Source organism: Mesocricetus auratus, unplaced genomic scaffold, assembly GCF_017639785.1.
Source record: "Mesocricetus auratus isolate SY011 unplaced genomic scaffold, BCM_Maur_2.0 Super-Scaffold_4256, whole genome shotgun sequence".
NCBI classification, from domain to species: Eukaryota; Metazoa; Chordata; class Mammalia; order Rodentia; family Cricetidae; genus Mesocricetus; species Mesocricetus auratus.
Window position 1 is genome coordinate 88,579,348 of NW_024429182.1, and position 22,621 is coordinate 88,601,968.

Sequence of the window (22,621 nt, forward strand, 5' to 3'; positions counted from 1 at the left end):
GTTGCTATTTGAAACATAGGTAGGCTTGGCTTAGTCTAGCACTTAAAGGAGGAGGACTGCAAGTTCTAGGTCAGCCTGGACACTTGTAAGTTCCCGAATTTAACAGGATCTAATAACAAAAAAACAACACTTAATCCCCAACAGACAAGTAAATAAAAAATCCTGATTTTTGTAGATAGTGTGAAATCATGGAATGATTTTGATCTTGGGAGTTATCATGATGAACTTCGATTTTGCAGAACTCATTTTCAGATTTCTAGAAACTTAAGCAGGTGTTGAAGTGCTGTGAAATAGCCAGGGGATGGCTCAGCTACTGCTGTTGTCCAGTGAGAGTTTGTGTTGTTGGGATGATTAAGAATAATGCTAGCAGCCAGGCGTTGGTGGCACACGCCTTTAATCCCAGTACTCGGGAGGCAAGGGCAGGCGGATCTCTGAGTTCGAGGACAGCCTGGTCTACAAGAGCTAGTTCCAGGACAGCCTCAAAAAAACAAAAACAAAAACAAAAACAAAAAACTAAACAACAACAAAAACAAAGCAATACAGAGAAACCCTGCCTCGAAAAACCAAAAAAAAAAAAAAAAAGGTAAAGAAAAAAAAGAAATACAAGAATAATGCTAACAGTTGGGCATTGGTGGTGCAAACCTTTAATCCCAGCACTCGGGAGGCAGAGGCAGGCAGATCTTTGTGAGTTTGAGGCCAGCCTGGTCTACAGAGCAAGTTCCAGGACAGCCTCCAAATAATATAGAGAAACCCTGTCTCAAAAAAAAAAAGCTAGCAGGAGGAGAACATTCAGTGGATATTTAGAAAACTGATTTGATAAGGTTTTCTTTAAGAAGATTAATAGTAGGGGCTGGAGAGATGACTCAATGGTTAAGAACATTGGCTGCTCTTCTGAGGACCCATGTTCAATTCCCAGCACCCACATGGCAGTTTACAACTGTCTGTAACTCCAGTTTCAGAGGATCTGACACCCTCACACAGACATACATACAGGCAAAAAACTAATCATTGCTCATGAAATCAAAATAAATAAATTATAAAAAAAAAACACTAACAGTGGAGCAGAAACACCGGAGACCTGAGGACTGCACACAGCAAATCCTGATCATAGCCTGATGGAATTCAGCCCGCCTAGAGACTGCCAGCTTCCAAGTCCCAGTCTCCACCCATGGGACAAGCGAGGCGAGTGTCCAGCCTACCCAGAGTTTGCTAAGGTCCTGATACTAGGACAGCTTCCATCCACGCAAGAGAAAAGCCACCAGGATATTGGACCTGGTCCCACCCACTGGAAAGGAACCATGGTCACATATCCACCAGGGGAGGAAGAGACTCCTTCTGCACCCACAGGAAGAAATGATGGGAAGGAGACAATACAAAAACATATCCACCAACAGAAAAACCAATATGACACCATTAGCAACTAGAGAATCTACACCCGTAAGACCTGAACAGTCCATGCAGAAGAAGCAGATGAGAAAGACCTTAAAAAGAAACAGATGAGAAAGACCTTAAAAACAACTTCATGAAAATGATAGAAATCCTCAAAGAAGATATGAGAAAATCCCTAAAAGACATGGAAGAAGGCCGGGCGGTGGTGGCGCATGCCTTTAATCCCAGCACTCGGGAGGCAGAGGCAGGCGGATCTCTGTGAATTCGAGGCCGGGCTGGACCGACAGCTTCCAAAACAATATAGAGAAACCCTGTCTTGTAAAAACAAACAAACAAAAAAAACCAAAAAAACAAACAAACAAAAAGACATGGAAGAAAAAACAATGCAAAAAATGCAAGAAATGGAAGAAAAGACAAACCAAAAACTTCAACAAATGCAAGAAAGAGAGGAAAAGACAAAGCAAAAATTACAAGAAAGAATTCAAAAAGTACAAGGGTTGAAATCTGAAATAGAGACAATAAAAAAAAAACAGTCTGAAGGAATGCTGGAAACAGAAAAGCTGGGCAAACAGTCAGGTACTACAAATACAAGCATAATCAACAGAATACAAGAGATCGAAGACAGAATCTCAGGTGTTGAAGATTTACTAGGGAAAATAGATTCATCGACCAAAGAAAATCTTAAGTCCAACAAATCCCTAACACAAAATATCTAGGAAATATGGGACACTGTGAAAAGACCAAATCGAATAATTATAGGTATAGAAGAAGGTGAAGAAATCCACCTCAAAGGGGCAGAAAACATATTCAACAAAATCATAGAAGAAAACTTTCCCAACTTAAAGAAAGACATGCCAATGAAGCTACAAGAAGCCTACAGAACACCAAATAGAGTGGACCACAAAAGGCAATCCCCTCACCACATAATAGTAAAAACCCCGAACATACAGAATAAAGAAAGAATATTAAGAGTAGCAAAGGAAATGGGACAAGTAACACACAAAGCAAACCTACAAGAATCACACCTGACTTCTCCATGGAAACTCTGAAAGCCAGAAGGCCCTGGATAGATATTCTACCAACACTAAGAGACCACGGATGCCAGCCCAGACTGCTATATCCAGCAAATCATTCAGTCACTATAGATGGAGAAAACAAGATATTCCATGACAAAACCAGATTTAAACAATACATATCCACTAACCCAGCCCTACAGAAAGTTGTGGAAGGAAAACCCCAACCCAAGGGATTTAACTACAACCAGAAAAACATAGGCAATAGATAATCCCATCTTACCAACAGCCAAAAGAAAAGAGGTGGAAATCCACATATAATTCCACTACTGTCAACTATTCTAAAACAAACAAGAATGAGCAATCAATGGCCATTAATATCCTTCAACTCTTAACTCTCCCATAAAGAGACGCAGGCTAACCTAGTGGATTCGAAAATAGAACCCATCCTTCTGCTGCATACAAGAAACACTTCAGCCTCAAAGACCGATATTACCTCAGAGTTAAGGGTTGGGAAAAGATTTTTCAATCAAATGGACCCAAGAAACAAGCGGGGTAGCCATCCTAATACCTAACAAATTAGATTTCAAAATAAAATCAATCAAAAGTGATGAAGGAGGGCACTTCATACTCATCACAAGAGAAATCCACCATGATGAAGTTTCAATTTTGAATATCTATGGCCCAAATACGAAGGCATCCACATTCATAAAAGAAACATTACTAAAACTCAAATCACATATAAAGCCCCACACACTTATAGTGGGAGACTTCAACATCCCACTCTCATCACTAGACAGGACTACCAGACAGAAACTTAACAAAGAAGAAGCAAAGGAACTAATAGAAGTTATGACCCAATTGGGATTAACAAACATTAATAGGACATTCCACCCAAATAAAAAAGAATATACCTTCTTCTCAGCACCACATGGAACCTTCTCAAAAACTGACCAAATAGTTGGCAACATAACAAATCTCAACAGGTACAAAAAAATTGGAATAACTCCATGCACCTTATCAGACCACAGTGCGTTAAAATTAGAATTCAACTACAACACAAATTGCAGAAACCCTATAAAATCATGCAAGTTGAATAATGCACAATTGCACCATTCCTGGATCAATGAAGAAATAAAAAAGAAATTAAAGACTTCCTAGAATTCAATGAGAATGAGGACACAACGGACCCAAACTTATGGGACACGTTGAAAGCAGTGCTACGAGGGAAATTCATAGCACTAAGTGCCCACATGAAGAAACTGGAGAATAGTTACACTATAGAATTAACAGCACAGCTGAAAGCTCTAGAACACAAGCAAATTTACCCAGGAGTAGTAGACGCCAGGAAATAATGAAATTGAGGGCTGAAATCAATATAGTAGAGACCAGGAAAGCAATACAAAAAAATCAATGTAACAAAGAGTTGGTTCTTTGAGAAAATCAACAAGATAGACAATCCTTTATCCAAACTTACCAAATAGCAGAGTGTGAGCATGCAAATTAACAAACTCAGAAACGAAAAGGGGAACATAACAACAGACACTGAGGAAATCCAGAGAATCATCAGGTCCTACTTTGAAAACCTGTACTCTATACAATTTGAAAATCTAAAGGAAATGGACAATTTTCTGGATAGGTATCACTTGCCAAAATTAAATCAAGAACAGATATGCAATTTAAATAGACCTATAAACCCTAAGGAAATAGAAGCATTCATCAAAAGTCTCCCAACCAAAAAAAAATCCCAGGTTCAAATGGCCTCTGCAGAATTCTACCAGAAATTCAAAGAATAGCTTATACCAATTTTTCTCAAAGTATTCCACGCAATAGAAGCAGAATGCTCTTTGCCAAACTCTTCTACGAGGCTTCAATAACCTTGATCTCCAAGCCACACAAAGACCCAACTAAGAAAGAGAACTTCAGACCAATATCCCTCATGAACATTGATGCAAAAATACTCAATAAAATACTGGCAAATTGGATCCAAGAACACATCAGAAAACTCATCAACCATGAGCAAGTAGGCTTCATCCCAGGCCACAGGGTTGGTTCAGCGTACGAAAATCCATTAATCCACCATATAAACAAACTGAGAAACAAAAATCACATGATCATCTACTGGATGCTGAAAAAGCCTTTGACAAAATCCAACACCTCTTTATGATAAAGGTCTTGGAGAGATCTGGGATAACAGGAACTTATCTCAACATAATAAAAGCTATATACAGCAAACCAACAGATAACATCAAACTAAATGGACAGAACCTCATCGCAATTCCTCTAAGATCAGGAACAATACAAGGCTGTCCACTCTCTCCATACCTCTTCAATTTTGTACTTGAAGTTCTAGCTAGAGCAATATGACAACAAATGGAGATCAAGGGGATACAAATTGGAAAGGAAGAGGTCAAACTTTCACTATTTGCAGATGACAATGATAATTTACAAAGTGACCCAAAAAAACTCTACCAGGGAACTCCTGCAGCTGATAAATACTTTCAGCAAAGTGGCAGGATACAAGATAAACTCAGGAAAATCAGTAGCCCTACTGTATACAGACGATAAAAGGGCTGAGAAAGAAATGTGTAAACAACATAAAATACCTTGGGGTAACACTAACCAAACAAGTGAAAGACCTGTATCGCAAGAACTTTGAGTCTTTAGAGAAAGAAATTAAAGAAACCCTCAGAAAATGGAAAGATCTCCCATGCTCTTGGATAGGTAGGATCAATGTAGTAAAAATGACAATCCTGCCAAAAGCAATCTACAGATTCAGTGCAATCCCCATTAAAATCCCAGCACAATTCTTCACAGACCTTGAAAGAACAATAATCAACAAAAGATCCAGGATAGCCAAAACAACCTTACTCAGTATTGCAACATCTAGAGGCATCACCATCCCTTACCTCATGCTCTATTCTAGAGCTGTAGTCCTGAAAACAATTTGGTATTGGTACAAAAATAGACAGGTAGACCAATTGAACACCCTGATATTAATCCATACATGTATGAACATCTGATTTTCGACAAAGAAGCTAAAAATATACAATAGAAAAAAGAAATCATCTTCAACAAATGGTGTTGGCATAACTGGATGCTGGCATATAGAAGAGTGCAGATAGATCCATGTCTATCGCCATGCACAAAACTTAAGTTCAAATGGATCAAAGACCTCAGCATAAATGCAGCCACACTGAACCTCTTAGAAGAGAAAGTGGGAGGCACCCTTGAACAAATTGATACAGGAGACTGCTTCCTGAACATAACTCCAGTAGCACAGACAATGAGGTCGACAATTAATAAATGGGACCTCTTGAAACTGAGAAGCTTCTGTAAGGCAAAGGACATAGTCAGCAAGACAAAAAGGCAACTCACAGATTAGGAAAAGACATTCACTAACACCACATCTGACAGAGGGCTGATCACCAAAATTTACAAAGAACTCAAAAAGCAAGTCTGTAAAACACTAAAGGATGCAATAAAAAAATGGGACACAGAACTAAATAGAGAATTGTCAGTAGAGGAGACTGAAATGGCTGGGAGACACTTGAGAAAGTGCTCAACATCCTTAGCCATCTGGGAAATGCAAATCAAAACAACTCTGAGATACCATCTCACTCCTGTCAGAATGGCTAAAATCAAAAACTCCAATGACAGTTTATGCTGGAGAGGATGTTGAGAAAGGGGAACACTCCTACACTGCTGGTGGTAGTGCCAACTTGTACAGCCACTTTGTAAATCAGTATGGAGATTCCTCAGGAAAATGGGAATAAACCTACCACAAGATCCAGCAATTCCACTCTTAGTCATATACTCAAAAGATGCACAATCATACACCAAGGATGTCTATTCCACTATGTTCATAGCAGCATTATTTGTAATAGCCAGAACCTGGAAGCAACATAGATGCCCCTCAACTGAAGAGTGGATAGAGAAAATGTGGTACATTTACACAATGGAGTACTGTTCAGCAGAAAAAAACAATGGAATCTTGAAATTTGCTGGCAAATGGATGGCACTAGAATAAACCATCCTGAGTGTGGTAACACAGCCACAAGAAGAGAAACATGGTGTGTACTCACTCATTTATGGATTTTAGACATGAATCAGGGGAGTGCCAACCTACAATCCCACTGCTAGGGAGTCTAGGAAACAGAACCTTCATCCACAGACTGATGAAAGCAGAGGCAGATACCCATAGACAAACCCTGAACTGAGCTCTTGGAATTCAGTGTCAGAAAGAGAGAATTGATGGGCAAAGGACTTAAGAGTGGGCTAGTTTAACCCACAGAAACAGTTGACCTGAACAAGGGGGAGCTCTTGGACTCCAGATTTATGGCTGTATGGAAAACATGGGACTGACCCAGACTCCCTGAATGTGGGTGTCAGTGAGGAGGCCTAGGTAATCTATGGGGCCTTGGGTAGTATTTATCCCTGGCATAAAAATAGACTTTGAGTGCCCATGCCACAATATGGGAGGCTCTCTCACCCGGGACTCTTTGGGGAGGGCCTAGGCCCTGCCCTGGATGAAATGGCAATTACTGGAGATTCACCATGGAGGGCCTCACCCTCCCATGTGATCGGAGTGGAGACTGGGTGGGTGACTGGGGGACCTGGTAGGGAGGGCGGGGGAGGAGGGGAGGGAGCTGGGATTGATGTGTGAAACAAGATTGTTTCTAATCTTAGTAAAAAAACAAAACAAAACAAAAACCCACTGATAGTTAACAATGTTTTGGGAGCAGCATCTCAACCACTGCCAACCTCAGTTCCTTCATTGCTGCTAAAGAGGACATTTTAATTCAGTAAAATAATGTACTGTAAGCAACTTTATGAAAACTCAGGTCAATATTTAGTTTTAGTTATATTCTATTTTAAAACTTTATTGTGTGTATATATAAATTATGTGCCTTAGTGCAGATGGGCATATATCATGGCATGTGTATGGTGGTCAGAGTTGTTTTTTTTCTTTTCACTTTAGGATGTGGGGCTGAAACTCAAGGCAAGTACTTTTAGCTACTGAACCCATCTTACTGGCCCATCAATTTATATTCTTTTGACACTATTTTTCTTTGTTTTGATATTTATTCTCTCAGTGTAGCTGGACTTATATACTAATGAATTATGAGTTTCCAAATAATAAAGTCATGTAGCATTCATGTATATATTATGCATGTTGCACATGTATGCTATATAGAGAATATTGGGCATGTTCACAACAGTTATTTTTTTAATGACATATTTTTTTCTTCATGCACTGTGTTCAGTATGTATTCTTTTCCATGTGGGTAGATGTAGATCAGTTGGCAATGTTTGACTAACATGCAGAAAGTTTAAGGTTCTTTCCTAAACATTGAGTAAGTGGGCATAATTGCATGCACCTGTAATCTTATCGCATAGGAGGCAGAAGCAGGAGGGTTAGAAATTGAAGGACATCCTCAGCTATATAGTGAGTTTGAGGCTTGCCTGCCTAACAGGAGACCCTGTCTCAAGAAAAATAAGAAAAAGCCTTCTTACTTAGTTGTGTAAAAGTCCCTAGGCTCTTTGCTAAGTTTAACTTTCAAAAAAATAAATTTGGGTATTCCAAATAAAGCTTTTGAATAATAATAGATTATAATGAAAAATTGGAAAATTATACTACATTCCTGCCTACATTGTTGAATAGGCACAAAAAGACTTGTTTCAGTTGAAATAAACAGACTCCTTACATTAAATGCTAAGTAGTTCAGATAGGAAAGCCTTTTGTAGAATGATTTACTGTATTCTTTCTATTAGTGAATGAACAGTTTTTTCCCCCTTATCCTTTGGAAATGGATCTGTACATGCACAATTAGATGTACTTATTTTGGTGGTTTGAGTTTCTGATAATTTTGGAATTGTTGCATAAGCTTTCTGGAAAGTAAGAAGATAGCATTTTTAAAAACTTATTATTTACTCAAAAGCAAATTTCATAAATTAAGACAGGCAATTTGGGCCGTTTGTGTTGAATATGACCCTCACATTTTTGGGGGGAGGAAGATGACAACAACAACAATAGGGTTTCTCTGTGTTGTCCTTGCTGTCCTGGATCTCACTCTGTAGACCAGGCTGCACTTGAACTACCACAGCCCTGCTTGTGTGTACATTGTAAAATTAAGATTCTTTTGATTAGCCTGTGTCTTATTAAGATGAATACATTAATTCTGTATATCCCAGATGCCAGAAGTTTTGTTTTCTTGTATTGTTCCTTTATTGAAGCCATTTCCTGAGTGGTAGATCTCTCAGTGAAAAAGAGAATAGATATGAGTTGTGATGCTAATGTTCCAAGTGAACTCTTTGGGGATAGGATGGAATGAAAGGAGTGGAGCTGACATCAGGAATATATTATTTTAAACTTGACATTTTTCTTGTGTATGTGTGTGGGGGGATAGTCTCATGCTAATATTGATGATATAGTTATTTTTTCTCTTTATTCTCTGTCTTTTACATCATGTATCTTGATCCCATTCATTTCCCCATCCCTTTGTATCTGTCCTCCCCCCCCAAATAAAACAAAGTTTAAGAGAAGAAAGTGAAAAGAAAAAAGGGGACAAATTAAAGGTCTTTTCATGGAAGCTGCAATGTGACACAGTGTATTTTTACTTGCAAGTGTTTACTGCAAGGAGTCATTGGTCTCCTTCCAGGCCTCTGGTTTCTGTTACACTATCCATACTGGCCCCTCACTGGGACTCCTCTTGGATATCTTGTTGTTGCCTTGTGTTGTGGAGATCCTGCAGTTTTGAGTCTGTGGGTCAGGTCCAGTCATGTGATCCAGCAATCATAGATGGGGTGGATGTTGAGTCAAGTCATAACCCTGGTTCTGGGCCTCTGCTGTTGCAGAGTTGGTCAGTCTGTCAGTTTTCCTGTCCTCACCACCAGGGTGAGCTCTACCATTGCCTGAGCTAATTCACTTCTTGCAGCAAGGAGCAAGGGGGTAGGGTCTGTTCTACTTTCACACGCTCAGGGTCTGCTCTCCCACACTTATACCATCAAGGCCAGCTCTGCTGTGTTACCCTTGGGAGGTACAGGGGCCACTCTCTCGAGTGCTGCAGCTGGTGAGGGGCAGGGACAGACCTCCCGCTCTTATAACCCCTGGGCCAGCTAGCTCCTCTACCTGTCTCAGGCATTGATGGGCAGGGCGTGGGGGAGGGTATCTCTCCTCTGCCTATGCTGCCGCATGTCAGATCAGTAATGGGATAGCTCTCCTCTGTTTACAACCTTGGGACTGGGTCACCCTTAACTCCAAAATACCCAGCCAGCTCTGCTGTGCTGTCTAGATGAGAAGCAAGGCCTGCTTTCCTGAATGCTGCAGCTGGAAGGGGGGGAGGGTCAACGCTCTTGTCTGTGGCAGGTGGTAAGGGGCCATGGCTAAAGGGAGGCATCTCTCCCCCACCCATACTGCTGCATGACAGATGAGTATTGGGTGCAGCTCTCCTACACTTACAACTTTGGGGCTGGCTCACCCACACCTTTGCTAACAGAGTTGGCTATATATTTTACCCCAGTGAGGTGCAGGGCCTGCTTTCCCAAGTATTGCTGCTGGTGTGGGGCAAGAACAGTTCTCCCTCTCTTGTGACCTTAGGGCTAGTTCTCCCACATGCTTAGTGATCTTTTTTTTTTTTTTTTTTTTTAACGAGACAGGCTTTCTCTGTATTGTTTTGGAGGCTGTCGGTCCAGCCCGGCCTCGAACTCGCCTTCCTCTGCCTCCCGAGTGCTGGGATTAAAGGCATGCACCACCACCGCCTGGCTTGGTGATCTATTTTTATAGCAGCATTTTCTGGAAGGGCTTGAGTAGTATGGATATAGTAGGTAACAGGCATAGAGGTTTTTATTTTTATTTATTTTTGGTTTTTCCAGACAGAGTTTCTTTGTGTAGCCCTAGCTGTCCTGGAACACTCTCTATAGAATAGGGTGTTCTTGAACTCAGAGATCCACCTGCTTCTGCCTCCCCAGTGCTGGGATTAAAGGCATGTGTCACCACTCCCAGTTTAGTCATAGAGTTTTAAAGGTGTGTCAAACTGACTAAAGAAACAAGTGGTGTGTAGCTTAATTGGTAGGGTGCTTGTTTTTACATGTCCAAGACCCTGGGTTCAGTTCTCAGCACTGCATATACCTGGCATGGTGCACATGCTCTTGATCCTCCACTTGGAAAGTAGAGATAGAGGATCAGAAGTTCAGGATCATCTTACTCTGTAGACTAGGCTGGCTTGAACTTGTGGCAGTCCTTCTTTCTCAGTCTCTCAAGTACTGGGGCTATTTTTGTGTAATACCATGAAAGTCTTGAGAAAAGAGTTTTGTTTACTCTACTTAAATATTTGTTCCTGAGTATACATTCCATGGATTAACACCCAGATTTATTAAGTATGGGAAGATGTGACCAACAGATAGAGACAGGTTTAAAAATTTTTTCTCCCATGAAATGAAGTTGAATGCTTATTAGTATAATAAAATATGAGGCTGGAGCGATGATTCAGTGATTAAGAGCACTAGGCATGCATGTGTTATACTGACATATCTGTAGCCAAAAATACTGATACTCAGAACATTTATGCTTTCTTTGTTCATATTTTTTCATGTATTACTTTATTGATTTCAGTTAAGGACTTACATTTTATGTTTATGCTTTATTATAGCTTATTAGCATTTTTGGACACTGAGGTTTCTTGCTTTTTCTTTTTTAAGATGAATTTTCCTCTACATTGTTCAGCATAAATTTGGTAGGTTCAAGTGATCTTTCTGCTTCTGCCTTCTGAGTAGCTGAGAGTATAGACACCCACTATGTCCTTACTCCAACTTTTAAAAAGTAGTACTTTTTTTGTCATTATAAAGTTCCCATCTCAGATATTCAGACCTAGTTCGAAGATCATTTATTTCTCCAAGTTTTAGCTTCATTCATTGGAGGAAAATGTTTAGAAATTATGATCTGGCTGTTGGGTATTTATTTACTGTTTTTATTTTTTTTTTGAGATAGGATTTTATTTAGCTACAGTAGTAGCTCACACTCACTGCATTGTTGAGGGATAACCTTTAACTACCCATCCTCTTGCTGCCATCTTCCAGATGATGGTGTTACAGGTTAATGCTACCATTCCTGGTTTATTTGATGCTAGGGGATTGAAGTCGGGGGCACCGGGGGGCATGTTTGTGTGAGGCAAGCATTCTACCAGTTCCTAAGATAGTCTTTTTCTATAACCTGATGGGCTGGGTGGGCTTCCCCTGTCAGCATTTCAGTTAACTCTCTGGTCTTCAGAACTCCCATGAAAATGGCCAATTAAACTCTCTTCAGCATCCATGGGTTTTTAAACCCTACGGTTTCAAATTTTCCCATATCCCTCCCATAAACTAGTTCTAAAGATCTAAAACCACCTGGTCATGTTTATCACAGCAATAGCTCCACTTGATGATACCAATATTCTGTTTGTTGTGTCAGGAGTTTTGTGTGTCACAGATTATTTCATACACCAACTGTGCTAGTCAGTGTTCTTTAGAACTGCTAGAATGAGGGAATCTCCTGGCTGGGGGACTGCTGGCAGGTTGGACCCTCCCCTCCCCGCCCCAGCTAACCAAGCATTTCAGAGTCTGCTGACATTGATGTGCTAGTCCTGCCCCCACTCAGGGGAGAGGTGAGCATGGGCTCCTGTCTCAGGCCTGACCTCCACTTGCTGTCTTTGGGATCTCCTGGTCTGCGAACTGTGGGCAGGTCTACTTGCCCTAGGTGGATCAAGCCATCCAGAGTCTACTGACATTTTGGTGCTAGTCCTGCCTCCACTCACTGGGAGAGGGAGTATCTCAGACCCACCTGCACCCACCATGAGACCCATCAGAGTATTGGACCTGCTTGTACCCACCAGAAGAGAACCTTGGACCCATACCTACCAGGAGAGGAAGAGACCCCACCTGCACCCACTGGAAGAAGGGATGGGAGGACGACAATATAAGAACACATTCAACAACTGAAAAACCAATATGAGGCCATCAGAGTCTAGGGACTCTACACCAGTAAGACCTGAACATCCCAACACAGATGTTAAAAACAACATCATGAAGATGATAGGGACCCTAAAAGAGGAAATGGGAAAATCCTTTAAAGAAATGGAAGAAAAAAACAAGAAAATTCAAGAAATGGAGGAAAAGACAAACCAAAAATTGTAAGAAACAATTCTAACAGTGAAGGTTAAAAGCTAAAATAGAGACAATTAAAAAAAAACCAAGAAACAAAAACAAACAAACAAAAAAACAAAAACCACAGTCTGAGGGAATACTAGAATTAGAAAAGCTGGATAAACAATCAGGAACTACATATGCAAGCATAACCAACAGAATATAAGAGATGGAAGAGAGAATCTCACATGTTGAAGATACACTAGGAGAAATAGATTCATCAACCAAAGAAAATCTTAAGTACAACAAATCCCTAACACAAAATATCCAGGAAATATGGGACACTGTGAAAAGGCCAAACTTAAGAATTATAGGTATAGAAGAAGGTGAAGAAACCCAACTCAAAGTTTCAGAAAACATATTCAACAAAATCATAATAGAAAACTTTCCCAACCTAAAGAAAGACATGCCAATGAAAGCACAAGAACCTTACAGAATACCAAATAGAGTGGACCACAAAAAAGTTCCCTTGCCACATAATAATCAAAATCCCAAACATACAGAATAAAGAAAGAATATTAAGAGCAGCTAAGGAAAAAGGCCAAGTAGCATATAAAGGCAAACCTATCAGAATTATACCTGACTTCTCCATGGAGAGTGAGAAATGGGTACTGTCACATTCAAGAAGTGTGAGTCTTCTCACTTTGGTTAACCTTACAAGTATATCCAGGGACTCATCTCCAAAGTGATTTTAGGATCCTATCAATATGCTTAAAATTAGAGCATATACTACACATACAGAGAATCCTGAGTTACATATAAAATAAATCATATGTTATTCAAGGTAAAGATTTATCCCATCTGCACTCCTGGGGATGGCTTCCTCCCTCCACCTAGACTCAGAAGGAAGAACCCCTTGAAAGGAATTGGTTGGACTCTTGAGCCATCTCTTCAGAGCCCACTGCTTCCTTTTAGCACATCTACCTGTTACTGTTTCTTTTATTTATGAATTAAACCTTTTGCTGTCAAAAGTTTGGGTATATTATTTAATTGTTTGGGTAGGTCACTATCTCAGTTACTTTTTTATTGCTGTGACAAAACACCATGACCAAGGCAACTATAAAAGAAAGCATTTAATTGGGGGCTCATGGTTCTAGAGAGTCTTACAGTTCATGGCCATCACAGTGAGGAACATGGCTGCAATAAGTCAGGTATGGCACTGGGACAGTAGATGAGAGCTTACATCTAGTCCACAAGCAGGGGCAGAAGAGAGAGGGGAGTGGGTAGGGGAATGACTGGGCTTTTGAAACCTCAAAGCCCACACCTAATGATACAGCTTCACCAACAAAGCCATACTCTCCTAATCTTTCCCAAATAGTTCTACCAACTGGGGACCAAGCATTCCAACATAAGAGCTTATGGAGGTTATTCTCATTCAAACTACCACAGTTACCAATAACCTGGAACTCTGACTGGTTATGCAGACCCTGATAAAAAAATAGCCTTAGTAATTTTATTGTAATACATTAAAATAAAGTCAGATGTAGTTGGTTGTTTTACACTTTGGGGGTCCATCACCCAGCTTTCAAATAAATACATGGAGGCTTATTCTTACTTATGAATGCCCAACTTTAGCTTGGCTTGTTTCTAGCTAGCTTTTCTTAACTTAAATGATCCCATCTATCTTTTGCTTCTAGGCTTATACTTTTCTCTATTCTGTATACCTTTTTTTACTTCTTTGTCTGGCTGTGTGACTGGGTGACTGGCCCCTGGCATCCTTCTCCTCCCTTATTTTCTCACTCCTTCCTCTCTTCTTTTTATTTTCTCTACCTAGCAATTCTGCCTATTACTCCTCTACCTAGTTATTGGCCATTCAGTTTTTTATTAGACCAATCAGGTGTTTTAGACAGGCAAAGTAACACAGCTTCATAGAGTTAAACGATGTAACATAAAAGAATGCAACACATCTTTGCATCATTAAGCAAATATTCCACAGCATAAACAAATATGACACATCTTAAAATAACATTTCACAACAGGCATGCTAACATGATGGCTTGTCAGGTAAAAGTGCTTGCCACCAATCCTTAAGACTTGAAGGGAGTCTCAATGAGGGATTCCCTTGAGATGGGAAAACCTGCCCACTGTGGGTGGTACCATTCTCTAGGCATCCATTCCTGAACTGCATAAGAAGTGAAAAAAACAGAGCTGAGCATGAGCTTGTATGCATTCGTTTCTCTCTGTTTCTGATGATTGATGCAATATGACCAAATCCCTGACGCTGACTTCCCTGCTGTGATGGATTTGTAACCTGGAACTGTGGCCTAAAACAAATCCTTTGTCAGGATATTTTATCAAAACAACACAAATGGAGCCAAGATACTACCATAACTTTTGGATCCATGGCTGCAAAAACTTCTGGATCACTAAGAATTTCATTGAGTCCAGGCATTCTAGCCATTATAGGCATGCCCCCTTCCATTCCAGGCATTCTTCCAAGAAAATTACCAGGCTTCCCCTTCAGGAAAGCCACCTGGAAAAGAGCCATGTTGAACTCATGATTACCATCTGGCTGCTTCCGGCTTTTGAGCCTGTTAATGTTCATCTTAAGTTCTCTTATATCCTTTCTGTTTTTTCTTTGATCTTATTTCATGTTTTCATTCATAGTATTTTCATGCTCAGCAGTGTTTTGGGCATTCAGTTGAAATTATTTCAGCTTTGTATTGGCACCTCACCTTTAACCTATGTCATAAGCAAAGAGTATGAGCTGTTTCCTCCACTGGCCAGGAATGCGTGACTGAGCTGAAATGGGATTTATTTTAGTGACTCCATTGCAGTATCAAATGGCAGCGGTTTGGCTTTGTAATTTGATGAAGACAACCACTCTCTTGTCATTGAATAGTCAGGTAAAGATTTAGTTTGGTAGCATCTGAGCAATCTGTCACCACCTATTGGTGACTTTCTCTTGTCACTTAGGGTTTCAGTGGCATTTCTTCTCCTTTAAAAGTGTTTGATTCATCATCTTGGTTATCTCTACGCTTTTTTTGTTTTGTTTTGTTTTTCTTTTCAAGACAGGGTTACTCTGTGGCTTTGGAGGCTGTCCTGGAACTAGCTCTTATAGGCCAGGCTGGTCTCGAACTCACAGAGATCCGCTTGCCTCTGCCTCCTGAGTATTGTAATTGAAGGCGTGCCCCACCACCACCTGGCTATCTCTACATTTTTATCTCCTGTATTTTGAGAACTGTCAGTATGTTTTGTTCAATTATGCCTTGATTGTCAGTTTCTAAATCACATTCCTCACTTGTTGTTTCTTCTTTTCAGCAACTTTCTTCCTCAGTATTTTCTTACTTTGCTTTATAAAGAACAGTATATTACTTTACCTTCCATCTCCGTACTGCTAGGATTAAAGGCATGTAATCCTTGATGTTGAGATCACATTTGTGTGAGCTGTTTCTTTTAGACTGGATCAATTTTGTGTAGTCAATGTGGCCTTGAACTAACAGAGATCCATCTACCTCTTAATCCTGAGTCCTGGGATTAAAGGTGTGTACCACCACCTCTTAGCTTCTATTGCTAACTAGTGTGGCTGCTTTGCTGTTTTGAACTCCAGTAACTTTAATAAATCATAAACAATATGTCACCACACTCCAGTGAGAGTAAAGGCTAAGCAAGCAAGAAACAAAAATCTTGGAGCTAGAGATGCCTCAGTGATCAAGAGTGCTTGCTGTTCTTCTAGAATTTGGATTCCATACCCATGTCTTGTGGTTTACAACTGCCTGTAACTCCAGCTCCAGGGGATCTGATACCCTCTTTTGGTCTCCACAAGCACCTGTACATACATGGTATGCACACCCACACAAAAATCTTCAAAGAAAAAAGATAGCAAAAAAGCTTTCCTTCTTTCATGCTTATTTATCTGGGCTGCTACCCAGAAGGTGCTGCCTACAGTTAATTAGGGCTGATCTTCCCACACGAGTTCAGGCAGTCAAAACAATCTGACAGGCATGCCCTTATGGAGGTTTTCTGATTCTAGGCTGTGCCAAGTTGACAATTAAAATTAACCATCACAGGCTGGTAAATGCTCACCGAGTGAGAGTTTGTGATTGGAGGCAGTAGATGTGGGCCCTGCTCAGGTTGCCAAATTTCAGGTCTTGGCTCAGCATGACCACTGAGAAGGGACCACTGCCAACCTGAATAGGTAAAAACCTCTGCCACAGACTCTTTCCTTTATTTTTTTCCTTTAATTTTTTATACTTATGAATACGTAACTATCAATACCACATTATCTTTATTATAATAGCTTTAGAGTAAGTCTTGTAGTTCGTCCTGTTTTAGTTTTTAAAAATATTCTTGGCTATTTAAACCTATTGCAATTTCATAAAAGTGTTAGAATCTTTTTTAAATTTCTTTTAAACAATCCTAATTTATTTCATTTTTAATCAATCAGTTTATCTTGTGGTGCTGGTGATTGAATACAGGTTCTTGTATATTCTAGACAAGGACCCAACCACTGAACTGTATCTCCTGCCTCCTACTGAAAATTTTATTAGGAATTCATTGAATCATTGTTATGGATGAGATAAATTGTTATCTTTATTGTATCTAGTCTTGTAGTACATTTGCATGCTATCTTTACTAAGACTTGATTATTTACTTCCTTATATATTTATTTATTTTGTGTTTATGGTGTGTGCATATGTGTATGTGTTTATGGGGTGCACTTGCCCATGTGTGCACAGAAGCCAGAGGGTTTTCTGCCTCTGTCCCTCTCAGAGATAGTGTATATCACTGAGCCTGGAACTTGCTATTTCCTTCTTTTCTTTGCACAAGACCTTGAATATAGTGTTTGCTGAATAAGTGAATTACTATTCTATTTTCCAGATTTGTCTTCTTTCTCTTGATCCTGTTGTTGCTTTTTTAAAACCATAAAACTTGATAGCTTAATTTTTAAAAGATATATTTATTTTGTTTTATATGTATAAATGTTTGTCTTTCCTGCATATATGCATATGTACCATGTGTGGTCTGGTGCTTGTGGAGACTAGAGGCATTAAATCCTAGAACCGGGAGTTACTAAGTGGTTATGAGCTGCCATGTGGATACTGGGAACTGAGCCTAGGTCTTCTGCAAGAGGAACAAGTACTTCTTAAGCATCAAGTCATTGCTTCAGCCTCCAAAGCTGATAGTTTTTTACTGCAACTCCAGATATGAAAATTGCTTCTTTGGCATTTCATTCCGTTGTGTGTGTATGGTGCATATGTGTCTGTGTATATACAAGTGTGTACACATGCATGTGGAGGCCAGAGGTTGACATCCCAAATCTTTCTCAATTATCCTTCACCATATATTTTTTGTTTTGAGACATGTCTCTCACTTAACCTGAATGTTACCAATGAAGGTTAACCAGCAAGTACCAGGGATGCCTCCTGTCTTTACCTCCCCAGTGCTAGGATTACAGGCATTCACTGTCACACTTTACATGGGTGCTCGACATTTGAACTTTATTTGTCCTTTCTTTGTATTGGCTCAAAAATATCTCCTTTTACCTTTAGTCTTCCCTGACATATCTTCTTCTATATAACAACTCTTCAGGTACTTGAACAAAGTTACCATTTATTTCTAAACTTTTTCTTTTAAGAGTTTCTTTTAAATAGATCATCATTTTATGTAATTGTTTCCAGAGTAACAGTTTGAAGGAATTTGATCTAGCAAGGTGCTTCTTACTGTGTGATTTAGTTTGTACTCAAGTGACAAAAATACTGACCTATACTAGGTTAAATAATGGAGAAGTATTTTAAGTATAGCTTTGCTGTTTGCTGAAAGATGCCATGTGCTTTCAGAATTTAGTGAAGATAGAGCCTGGAGAGCAATGCAGTATTTGTCTGATGACATTGGTTTTCTGTACTGCTCCCTTGATGAATCTCTATCTATTCAAAATATTTCTCATTCTGCTATATGCCTTTACTTTTACATGTAAACACCTGTGATTGCCTGAGGTTTGCTTTTTTTTTCTTTAGTGCTGAAGATTAAAACCAGGGACTTACTTGCAAGTGTTCTTCTTTATATCACCAGCTCATACTTGAGCTTTATTGAGCAAATCTTTTTGTTGCTGTTGTTGTTTTTTAAATGAAACAAAACAAAACAACAAAACTGAAATGGGCTTGTTGTGTATCCCTGACTGGCCAGGCTGTTTTTGAGTTCAGAAAAATCTGCCTGCTTCTGTCTCCAACAACAGGGATTAAAGGTATATTCCATCACACTTAGCCCAAATCTTTTTTAAAATTTTTTTGAGAATTTTGTATATGAAGACTGTGTTTTTTATCATTTCCACCCCTTTCATTCCCACCAACTCCTCCTGTCTCCCCACTCCCTTTAATGAGGAAATCTTAATACATCTTTTTAGCTATAGATTTTCTTTTTTTTTGTTTTAAATCATCCAGAAGAGGAATCTGATTGCCTAAGATAACTTTTATATCCAGTTAATGCTAGTTGTATTTCTTGACAGTTTATAGGCACACTTACATATCTGATAGTACTATTAATGTATTCAACAGATATTTTATTAAGTACCTAATATATGCCAGGAACTACGGTTAGTATCTGAGGAAAATCACTTAAATCATTCCTATCTTTCTAGTAATGTAAGACACACAAGAAACTTGTGTTCCTGAACACAATACTGTATTTTATAGATGTGGACAGATGGACCTAATAGGTATCCTGTAGATAATCACAATTGAATGGTTTAGATAACTTATCACAGAGGAAGATAATTTAGTGACTTACTTGTTAGAGTAGTGTTTTCAAAGTTTAACGTTTTGTAACCAAGCAGAATACATATGCATTCTAAGCATATAGAAGGCACTCTGGTATTTTACCAACTGTTAAAATCAGTGAATACCACACAAATATATATATATATATACACATTTATTTATTTATTTATTTATGGAGCAGAGTATTAGTTTCTCAACCAAGCTAATCTCTCTATCATTGTTCAGTTCTTTGAAGATGTTCTTCTTCCACATAGCCATCAGCATCTCCACACCTTAGTATCTGGTAGTCATAGAGAATATTTGGCACCTTTAAGGTCATCAATTAAGGCTGGAATTGCTACTTTGCCAAGGGCTGAGAGTTATTTAGTTTATCTTATGATACTTGGTAATCTTTGTGGCTGGCCAACATATTCCCACAACTCTACCAGGACCCAAATGAAAGAGGTTTACTGACACACCCTGCCCCCCCCCAGGGGAAAGGGACAAGGTTTCCTGAGTAAAAGGGGGAGGGAGTGGGTATATAGGAGAAAGAGGAGGGGAGAAGGCAGAGAGGAGAGCATGCAGGATCAGGAAGGTCGAGTTGGGTGAAGGACAGAGAAGGAGAGCTAGGAAAGAGACACTTCAATAGAGAGAGCCATTATGGGCTTAATGAGAAACCTGGCACTAGAGAAATTCCCAGGAATCCACAAGGATGACCTCAACTAAGATTCTAAGCAATAGTGGAGAGGCTGCCTTAAATGCTCTTCCCCTATAATGAGATTGATGACTACCTTAAATGCCATCGTAGAACCTTCATCCAGTAGCTGATGGAAGCAGAAGCAGAGATTCACAGCTAATCACTGAGCCAAACTCCTGGAATCCAGTTGTAGAGAGGGAAGAGTGATGAGCAAAGGGATCAAGATCATGCTGGGGAAACTCACAGAAACAGCTGACCTGAGCAGGTGGGAGCTCATGGACCCCAGACTGACAGCTGCAGAACCTGCATAAGACTGAAATAGGCTCCCTGAGTGTGGGTGTCAGTTGGGGGACTTGAACAGTCAGTTTGTGGAACCAGTATTTATCCCTTGACATGAACTGGGAGCCTATTACCTTTAGAGGGATATCTTGCTCATCCTAGATACAGAGGGGGAGGACCTTGGTCCTGCCCCAAATGATGTGACAGACTTTGATAATCCTCATGGGAGGCCTCACCCTCTCTGAGGAGTGGATGGGGCAGTGGGATGGGAAGAAGGTAGGGGGAATGAGAGGACAGGAGGGATAGGAAACTGGGATTGGTTTGTAAAATAAGATTTTTTTTTGTAAATTTCCTTTATTATGTTCAAATATGTGCCTTGTCATTTTAATTTCTTAGTGTGCTTTTGTATGACTTCTTTTTTATTTATTTTATTTTATTTATTTTTAAATTTAAATTTAAATTAAAAACAAGGTTGCTTCACATGTGAATACCAGGTCCCTCTCCCTTTCCCTCCCCTCCTTCCATGCCCTCCCAACAACCCCCCAATATCCCCACCTCTCCCCAGGGAGGGTGAGGCCCTCCATGGGGTTGTCTATAGTCTGTCATTTCAAATAAGATTGTTTTTAATTTAAATAAAAATAATAAAAAGAAAGAGATTTACCAAACAAAGGAGAAGGAAAACAGTCTAACTGAGGCTGTATTATGTCACTTTTTCTAAGTTTGTTTTGGGTAGTTTGGTATACATTCATAATCTTTTCATAGAAGACCATTTCAAACACTCTATTATCTTCATGAGCTCTTCTTCCCCCTGATTCTTTTAAAGGATATACAGACTCACTTTGTTCATCATAGTTCTTGAATTTTTTGATCAAGTGAGAGAGTAGGAGATGAAAAGGAACGCATAAAGGCCAGGATAATTGGCATCTTCCACCCTTTTCCATTTTATCTGGGTACAGTGTTTGTCTGCTAAGCACTATTTCACTTCTGGAGTGGTTAGTCTTCTGTTGAGGAATTTCTCCCTTTCTCTTTTTTGTCATCCTTACTCATTTAATAGGTAGTCCAAGTAGGCGGTACTTATGCATTTACTTTACTTGACATGACTCACTTCTTTTGTGGATACAAAATAGAAATCTGTCAAACAATCGTTCATTCTCTGTGAAAAATGTCATCTCAGATTTTTTTCCAATACAATCAGCACTACCATATGGTGGTTATCGAAACTTAAATATAAACTTGGGAAGTCAGTTTAAACATTCAGAATAACCCACAAAATCAAAAAGAATATTTGTTTACTTCTTATTGATGCCTCATTAAGTTCCTCAAAGGCTGTCAGTAACAGCAATTTACATATTTACTATTTGAAAAGCAAATTTATTGCTCTTTTTATGGGGCATGTAAGTGTCCTTGTGTCGCTCTGGTTGGCTTCAGTTTGTAATTTTCCTGCCCTAGCTTCAGAAATGCTGTGATTGCAGTAAGTTACTACTATATCTCTGGCCTCTTTGTATGCTTTGTGTAGAATAAAAGATCATTTTCCCATTTTGATTTATACTTCCTAATCAGATTTCTGTCTTCAAATAATAGCAAGTCACTCATCAGTCACATTTTGATAGGCATTTATAAATGTGTCAGCATTTCAAACTAAGCCATCATGTTACTGAAACACTATATATTATGAAATAAGTACATAATATGTTGCTTCTGGAGAGATTTTGAAAGTCACACTTTACCAAGGAGGAATTTTTCTCTTCCAAATTGAACACAATTAAAACAAACTAGTATTAATTAACCACCTAATTAATTAGCTTTGCAATGCTGGGTATTGAACCAGAACTATAACAACTGATGTATAGTATAGATCTGTGGTTTTCAGTCCAGGAATATTTGGCAATATCTGGAAACCTTCCATTCTTGGTTGTAATAACTTCCTTGGAGATTGTAACTGTTGTATTCCAGTGAGTTGACACTGAAGATGCTGATAAACATATCACAGTGCTCAAGGTTGCACTTCCCTCACCTAACACCAAACACATTTAAGGATTACCCAGCCCAAGATGTCAGTAGAACTGATACTGAGAACTCTGCCTAGATGATAAGGTCTCAGGCTAGCCTTAAAAATGAACACATAACAGTACTTATAACCTATACTTGAAATTTGTCAGTTAAAATTACTTTTTTTTATTGTGACATGGATGGCTGTTCCTACCATGATATGGTAAATGCCTAGATTTCAGGGCCTCTCAATTTTTCTTAGCTTTTCATGTGTCAGTGAATCTCTGACAGTCCATGCTAGAGTAGGGGCTGTCTGCTATTTCAGTATTATGTTCAGAAACACACATATTTGTTTCTTAAAACTTAAGAAATGTTTACTC

At 39.3% G+C, this 22,621-nt stretch overlaps 1 protein-coding gene across 4 annotated transcripts in view; it reads left to right on the top strand.

The window, feature by feature from the left end:
* The window catches only part of Sbf2 (SET binding factor 2), a 360,275-nt gene that overhangs the window by 36,854 nt on the left and 300,800 nt on the right, over positions 1-22,621 (top strand). The window lies entirely within an intron of this gene.